General features: G+C 45.6%; 1 long non-coding RNA gene across 1 annotated transcript in view; it reads left to right on the top strand.

Moving 5' to 3' along the window:
* The first annotated feature begins 347 nt into the window (after positions 1-347).
* LOC132015165 (uncharacterized) overlaps positions 348-7,925 on the top strand; it is an 11,423-nt gene continuing 3,845 nt past the window's right edge. Inside the window, exons 1-2 of the long non-coding RNA XR_009403572.1 lie at positions 348-434; positions 1,553-1,763. This is a non-coding gene — a long non-coding RNA (uncharacterized LOC132015165). The remainder of the gene's footprint in view (positions 435-1,552; positions 1,764-7,925) is intronic.

Here is a 7,925-nt window from a genome sequence, read left to right as displayed (position 1 = left end):
GCCAGTGGACCCTGGTACCAGAAAAGGGCCAAGTAAGAAAATTTTTTTCCATTCATGTCCAGACAGTGTCTCTTTTTTATTTTGTTACACCATGTAGTACTCTTTGGTGCCTTTGGATTGGAGGTATGTTTTCACCCCACTGAGGGAACTGTCTTTGGGGACTGGATTGGAAGGGATAGAAGAAAGGAATCCCGCTATCCTTCCGTGTGCTGCTCCCCAGTCTACCCTGACAAACACTGCAGCAAAGAACAAACATGGCTCTACCAAGAATTAGTTCTTCAGAGAAATCCCTCCTTGTCTGCACAGGGACCTGGGAGCTATCACTTTGCTGGAATTGGCTGGCTGTCCTTGGAGTGAATGTTGTTTTGGATTCCTTGATTTCTTTGGAAGGACATCTTCTTAAATGGTGGGATTTTTTTATGCCAGGATTCAAGGTAGGGAAGCCTGCCCCCCATTCTCTCCCCACAGAGCATTCCTCCCCCCCCCCCACTTATTCCAGAAATATATATTGGGCACCTACTTGGTCACCTTGGGCCCTAGAGACACAATGAATGCAAGGCAGGCAAGACCCCCACCCTCTTACATTCTAGTGGGGAGACACCAATGCACACATAAAGGCTGGAGTGAAATACGTAGATTGTGATCCATACCACGGAGGAGAAACACTGGAGATGAGCCAGGGAATGATAGGCAAGGCCTCATTTCGAGGGGTGGGCAGGGCAGACCCATGGGAGGAATTGAGCCCCAAAGAATCAGGAGGCAGGCACCATGTGAAAAGCTGAAGTCATCCAGAGCCCTGTCCATGGAATGACTAAAAACACTGGGTTGGAGGTGGGAGAGAGATTGGCTCCCTTCCCAAAGGCCAGTGTGGCTGGAGTGTGGTGGTGCTGAGTGGGTAGGGGGAGGAGTCTGGGAAGTGGGCAGGAGCCAGATCATGCTGGTCTCTGCAGGTCATGGTAAGGGGGTTGGAAGGACTTGCTTGGAAGAGCAGTGGGGAGCACTGTAGATCTTATTGCCAGTTGCTGGTGTCAGACCTGGGGGTTGAGGTATTGGTCAAGACACCCCTACGCTGGGCTGACTCAAGCCCAGACATCAGCAATGTCCACCAGGGAGGATACAGGGATGACTGACCCAAGTGTCATCCTATCCTCTCGCTCTGGCTGGATTTTGATTTATACTTCCATCTTTTATAGAGGGACTCCCCAAGGCCTTTTAGGCCTCATTATATCCAACAAAGCAGGTTCAAGACATAAACCTTTGTTTGAAGTAACTCCAATGGGAAATTTTCTTTACAATGCAATACTAGGAAAAAGTTGTCTGTTTTCTAAAGAACATTATGGGTTTTCTCCTTCTCTTTGACAGAAAGATTTATGGAACTGGCTCTTTTTCCCTCTGCCTTTGGGTTGCTAGGACACTCAGGGCAAAATCTTTGGTGCTCAAACAGATTGACAAAGTGTCATGACCTGAAACATTCTGATTCTATTTCCCACTCTTGGTCCTGACTTCTACTTGAAAAAAATATAATTTTCCTCATCCTCATTTTTTTTTTCAGATCCTTTCTAGATCAAAACAGTCATAAACTAAAAACAACAACAACAACAACAAAAACAACTCACTTCCCAAAATGGCCCTGCTGTGGTCCAAGCCAGTGGCTCTCCCATTCCCTGGCTTTTCAGTGTCTCCTCTGAGGCCCAGCGAGGGGCCACCTCCAGCAAGAGCTCTTCCCCACTGTGACTCTTCTCCAGATCTCTGCAGCTCTTCTGGTGAGTACCACACAGGGCAGCTCAGCACTCCTAGTGACTGCGAGTCACTAGAGTGCTTGGATGTGATTTAGGTGTCATGAGACTCACTGTGTGCACTGTGTTGAGAGCAGACCCAAGCGAGTGCTCTGGTCTGAATTATATCTTCCCTCAAGTACATATGTTGAAGCCCCAACCCCAGCATAATGGTATTTGGAGGTGGGGCCTTTGAGAAGTAATCAGGTTTAGGTAAGGTTGTGAGGGTGGGGCCCTCAAGAGTGAATCTGTGTCTTTATGAGAAGAGGAAGAAAGATAAGAGAGATTTCTCTGTCTCTCTTTCTGTTGTGTGAGCACATAGTGAGAAGGCAGCTGTCTGCAAGCCAGGAAGTGAGCTCCCACCAGGGATCAAATTGGCCAGCACCTTGAATTTGGACTTTCAGCCTCCAAAACCGTGAGAGAGAAATGTGTGTTGGTATTCTGTCACAGCAGTGAGAGCTGACTGAGACACTGGGGCAGGGGTAAGGAGAATAATCATGTTGGAACCAGCATAGCAAGGGAGGTGGGAGATGTTTGATATAGGATATATATAGAAAATAAATTTCTGTGGATTATAAATGAGCAGATTAAGGATGGCTTCAAAGATCTGGACCAATGACATGAATGGTGGAGATTCCATTGGTGGGATGGAGAAGACTTTAGGAACTCCAGTGTCAGTATGCAAGGCTGGGACACCTACGAGTCATGTGCAGCAGAGATGCCCCATGGCCTGGGAATCTGAGGTCTCACATCACCACTCCAAGCCTCCTTTTCCTCTTCTGTCAAATGGACATAGTTGTACCCTTAATGAGACAGAGAGTCAGAGGGGTGGGAAGGATGAATGGATGTGTAAGTCAGAGGGTTGAGCAGATATAAAAAGTGGTCATTTCGCCTGCTGGTCAGAGGCCTGTGAGGGAAGACTGTGCTGTCCAAAGAGCATCTCAGCTTCTTCCTCCATTTGAACCATCCATCCTGTGACATGCAGATTCTTAGCTCATTGTAGACCTGTAGAATTGGGATTTCTGAAGATGGGACTCGGGAATTTGTTTTCCCAACTCTCCCTAGCTGATTCTCATGCACCTAGAAGCTTGAGAAAGTCACTTCCACTATTGGTCAGGCAGTGTATCCTGATGATACTAGGAGTGGGTAGAGCCAGTGGGTGGAACATACTGTGGCCATGACCAAGTCAAGAAGTCCAAGTGAAATTGAAAAAGTAAGGGGTGCCTGGGTGGCTCAATTGGTTGGGTGGCTGCCTTCAGCTCAGGTAATGATCCCAGGGTCCTAGGATTGAGTCCCATATTGGGCTCCCTGGTCAGCAAGAAGCCTGTTTCTCCCTCTCCCTCTGCCTGCCACTCTGCCTACTTGTGCTCTCTATCTCTCTGTCAAGTAAATAAATGAAATCTTTAAAAAAAAAAAAAAGAAAGAAAAAAGAAAAAGTAAGCACGAGCCTGGAGACTACAGGGGCAGCTCTTGGAATGGAGCAAAAAAAACAAAGTCAGGAGCAAAGTGAGAGAGTCTAGATGAGCCCAGAGAGTGGGCGTGGAGGATGGGCAGCCAAGGGGTGCTTGTGTTGGTCTCCAATGACAAGATGCATGCAGTGGGCTGGGCTGGGCTGGGCTAAGGATTGGAACCGAAGTCTTCTGAGGGCCAAGTTCCACATTTAGGGGATTCATCTAGGGTGATCGTGCTAATGGTACACGTTTGACCCACTTTCTTCCTGTCCAGCCACAGGCCTGGGAAGGAGGCTCAGTGAGTGGCTAGAGCCTCCCTCTGTAAGACCGGCCTTCTTTGTTCTCACCAATCCCCGGCCTCTTGCTTTGGAGTCCTCCTCACCATCATGTAGGTGGCAATTGATTCATAATGGACATGTTTTTATTAGAGTAATGGTACCACTTTCTGCAGAAAAGAGCAATGCAATTTTGTTAATGAAAGTCATGTGTTGAGACAGGGTTGGATGGGAACTTCTGGGTCTAGTTTGGCTCTGGCTCAAAACCTTCCGGGAAAACACAAACTTTCAGGGCCACACCCAGAAAGTCCCATTTACCTCTGTCAGGACCATCTGCTTTGGATTAGAGAAATAATAACAGTGTTCTCTCAGTGCCCTTTTATAAATATAAAATGTGTAATAAAGTGGTTATTAGAAGGTAATCAATGGTGCTTATGTTTTCTTTTGGGAGGACATTGATGGTGAACTTGCACAGAATCCCATGACCAACAGCAAGGGATCCATTCTGTATGACTGGCCGAACACCACTTTGCTCCTTGACCCTTGATAGGTCAGAGAGCAGAACCCTTCCCTATGCAAGGGAAGCATCTCTATGGATCCTGACATAGGAGAACAGAGAGAGGACTGATTCCAGGATTTTCCCAGAAAAAACCTATACCTGCTTAATAGCTTTAAGGTTGGGAAAAAATGAATTTAGATTGATAAAGGGCATAAATCCAACATGCTTTAAGTTGCTACAGATTATCCCCTATTCCATCACCTCTCTGTCTTAGTATTTTTGAACATTTTTGGGAAACTTTTAGACTATTAAGAAAATTAAAGGCACTTTTAAATAGTCTTTCCCTTGAGAGAACCCACATGATTTCCCCTTTTTGTCCTAAACCATTTATTGCAGGATCCTCACAATTTAGAGCTTGATCAAATGAAATAACCTCTGAAAGCTAGCAGGGCCTGGCCTAATGTTACTTTATAAAGCTGTGTTAGATTTTTAAAAAAAAAATTTCTATTTAAATTCCAGTTAGTTAACATACAGTGTAATATTAGTTTCAGGTGTACAATGTAGTGATTCATCATTTACATATACTACCTAGGGCTCATCGCAAGTGCACTCCTGAAGCTGTTAGATTTTGTTATAAAAATTAATAATACTTCTCTTTATCATCAGATTGTAAAATCCTTAGAAATAAGAACCATGTATTTTTATTTCTACTTCTGTCTTTTTCTGTACCCAGCATAGTATTGGGTGCTTATTTGGAATTAACAAATGTTTATTGACTAGTTGGTGATTGCAACATCAATATTTAGTTATTAATTGATTGACTAATTTTTTATTCAGCAAAACTTTTTTTTTTTTTTTTTACCTGTTCCATGCCAGGTGCAGGAGAAACTGATCTTATTATAAGAAAGTTAATTTCTTTTGAGAACCAACTCTGGGCTAGAACTGTTTTAAGCATGTTATGTGTATTAACCCTTTGATCCTTACACTCTTACTATGAGTGTCTCAGATCACAGATGAGGGAATGAAGGTGGTTTAACTATGGTACTTGTATTCCTAACCATTGGAACATAACTGCCTCATGAACATATGATGCCTAGTCTCTATTCTTAACGGATCCCCACCCAAGGGAGGTCAGGGCTAGGCAGGGAACTGAAGAGTGGTAGACAGGTCAGGTAGTGACCAGATACTGAGGCCCCAGAATGATGAGGGAAAAGCTGGACCAGCTGGCTTTCCAGAAGTTCCACAGAATGAAGCCCACACCTGCAAAGATCTCATCTTTATGTGCTAAGTATGGGCTCCATTCCTCTCTTCTGAAGTCAGTTGGTATAGGTGATGGAGTTGCCTGGGTGCCAAGCTGGAACATTCTTTGAGCTGCCTCTCTTGAAGGTGTGGTTATGCTGCCATGCAGGGCCCTAGTCCTGGGAGAATATCATCCATCTCCATGTACAAGTTCTCAGTCTTGAAGACCTCCCTGCTTCACCAGATGGCCCAGTCCATTCATGTTGAACTGAAATAATTTTCCTCCAAAATTGATATGATGGTGTTCTGCCTGTTTCCATGGGTCAGCCCTTTTGGGCTGTCCTGACCCAAATCTTCTCCAAGATAGTATTTATACGTTCTTCAGTTGTTTCTTAAAGGAAATGAATTCTAGGCTTCATTGGTTCGCTTATTCACTCAGTAAACACAGAGATAAATGTGAGGGAGGCAAAGGTGGCTTAACCCTGGCCCTGTGCTTAGAAAGTTCACAATATCAAGGGGGGAAACTTGTGGGAGCTATAATAGAAGGTTAGAGGAGCACAGAGGAGCAAATGCAGGTCTCAGAGATGTTACCCCTCCTCTACTCTTCTCTCTACATCTTCTCTTTGAGTGTGGCTGCAAGAAACACACACATCAATTAACTCCAGAATCCCTCTCCCAAGCACAAACCTCTTGCCAGAGCTTCAGCCCTCCTTGTCCATGTTTCTCCTGGACCCTTCCCTTCTATCGTCAATTCCAAAGTTACTTCCAACTCAATAGACACCATCTGGATTCATGGTCCTTCCTTTGCACATTCTTAGAAAGGGTAAGGCAGCTTGCCTCTCATCTCACAGCAAGCAAGTCACAGTGGCCCCAGTCAAAGCCAGTGTTGTCCAAGTCCACTCTAGTTCTGCCACACATTCTGGTCTTTGGGATTGGAAATTTGGGAAGGATTGGACAGTCTTGTCCTTTTGTGGTATGTCTTTTCTCTGTGGTGCCCTCTTCCACCATGCTTGACCAGTGGGTTGGTGCTCCTCTCTGGAGGGCTCATATCTCAGTAAAGAAACCAGCTATGTGGACCATTCCTTCCCTGAGCCCCACATACTTCAAGCCTCAGCTTTTCTATGGGACTCATGACACCAGAAATTTCATGCTCTGGGAACAGAGGTCCTCCCAGCCCTCACTATATGATCAATTCTATCTTATGGTTCTAGTACCTCCCCATTGGAGACAGGATCAGATTTATCCTTGAGGGTATTAGAAGGTCCTGGAGTGGTACTTGGCTTATGGTTGATGCTCAACATCTGCGGACTGGCTATATACTGTGTCCATACCAGGCCAGAATATTTTTCTTGAAATTACTTACATTTAAAGGTTAGCTTTAGACTGACTGCTAAGTTTGAAAGCAAGTCCAATTGTTCAGAATGCGATGAAATGCAACATGCATTTATTAAGCACATACAGTATACCAGGTATGGTGCCAGACACTAGGATTTCAACAAGGGAAAAAGACAGCCACAGGCTTCAGGCAGCTCAGCAGGGAGGGAAGGTAGGAAGTAGAAGCAGTGGTGTTGGTAGGACAGAAGTGATGCAGTGATGACAGCATGATTGTTATGGGACACAGACTGCTACATGGGGCAGAAGAGGGAGCAGCTAGACCTGTGGGTCTGAGAGGGTTTGGAACTAGGGTAGCAGAATTGGGCTCCCTAGGCCCCGCAATGCTCAACTTTCTTGCTAAGGACTGAGGATGCCTCCTCTCCTGGGTGGAAGTCAAACTTCTTCCAGCACCTTAAAGAGAAGTAAAATCTAGAATTGCAATATCTTAGAGCTGAAAGATTTATCAGCAACATCTAGTCCAGTGGATTTCCAGCTTTCTTTTAGTAGCAGAAACTTCAATCTAAATCTTCCATTGTAAAATGGATCCAAACAAAGTCCCTTTGGTAGGTAGAAAACCATGATCTAGGCCAAACCTCTGACTTTTCAAGTAGGGAAACTGAGGACCAAAGTCCCAGAGTGCATGAACAGGAAGGCCAAGCATGGGTCCCAGGTCTCTGCTGCATGCGGTGGGTGCAGACGGTTCAGAGGAGAGACTGCCGACAGCCCTGCTGGCCTGAGATTAACCATCAGATGCGGGAAGCAATTACGTTCTGCATAGGCGAGATCCACTGGTCCCATTCTCCCTCCCTGCAGGCTATGTCAAAACATGCAGGCAGGATCCTGCTTCTTCTCACGTTTTAAAAACATACAGTGGACTTGTGTTTACAGTACTGAGAAGGGATGTGACGTGGAACAGCAGAGCACACCACCCCCGGGAAGAGCCACCCTGTCTTCACTGGTGTGCTCTCTGTCCAGACCACAAGCTCTTGAAACGCACCCCTCTGGGCTCCAAATCAGAGCGTCTTGCCAGGGGAGGTCTCTGAGCTTCAGGTCTTAAACAATATTCTATGTTGTGCAAACAAACAGTGCCAAAAATGATCTGACCCTTGGATCAGAGCCACATCTGTCTGGGCCACTCAGCCTGGGATTCTTGCAGTGGTGCAGAGGGAAAACAGATTAGGCGTCAGATTTCTATTTCCAGACCCTGTTTTTCTGCTTCTGTGGGACTATAGGTGGGCTTTTGAGTTCTCTTGGTCTCTGCTTTCCCATCCAAATAATGGCAGAAGCTAGGTGGCTCTGAACTCATTCTCTG

This window comes from Mustela nigripes, chromosome 1 (assembly GCF_022355385.1).
Source record: "Mustela nigripes isolate SB6536 chromosome 1, MUSNIG.SB6536, whole genome shotgun sequence".
Classification (NCBI taxonomy): domain Eukaryota; kingdom Metazoa; phylum Chordata; class Mammalia; order Carnivora; family Mustelidae; genus Mustela; species Mustela nigripes.
Note: the sequence above shows the minus strand (reverse complement) of the source record. Positions and strands in the feature narration are given on the sequence as shown.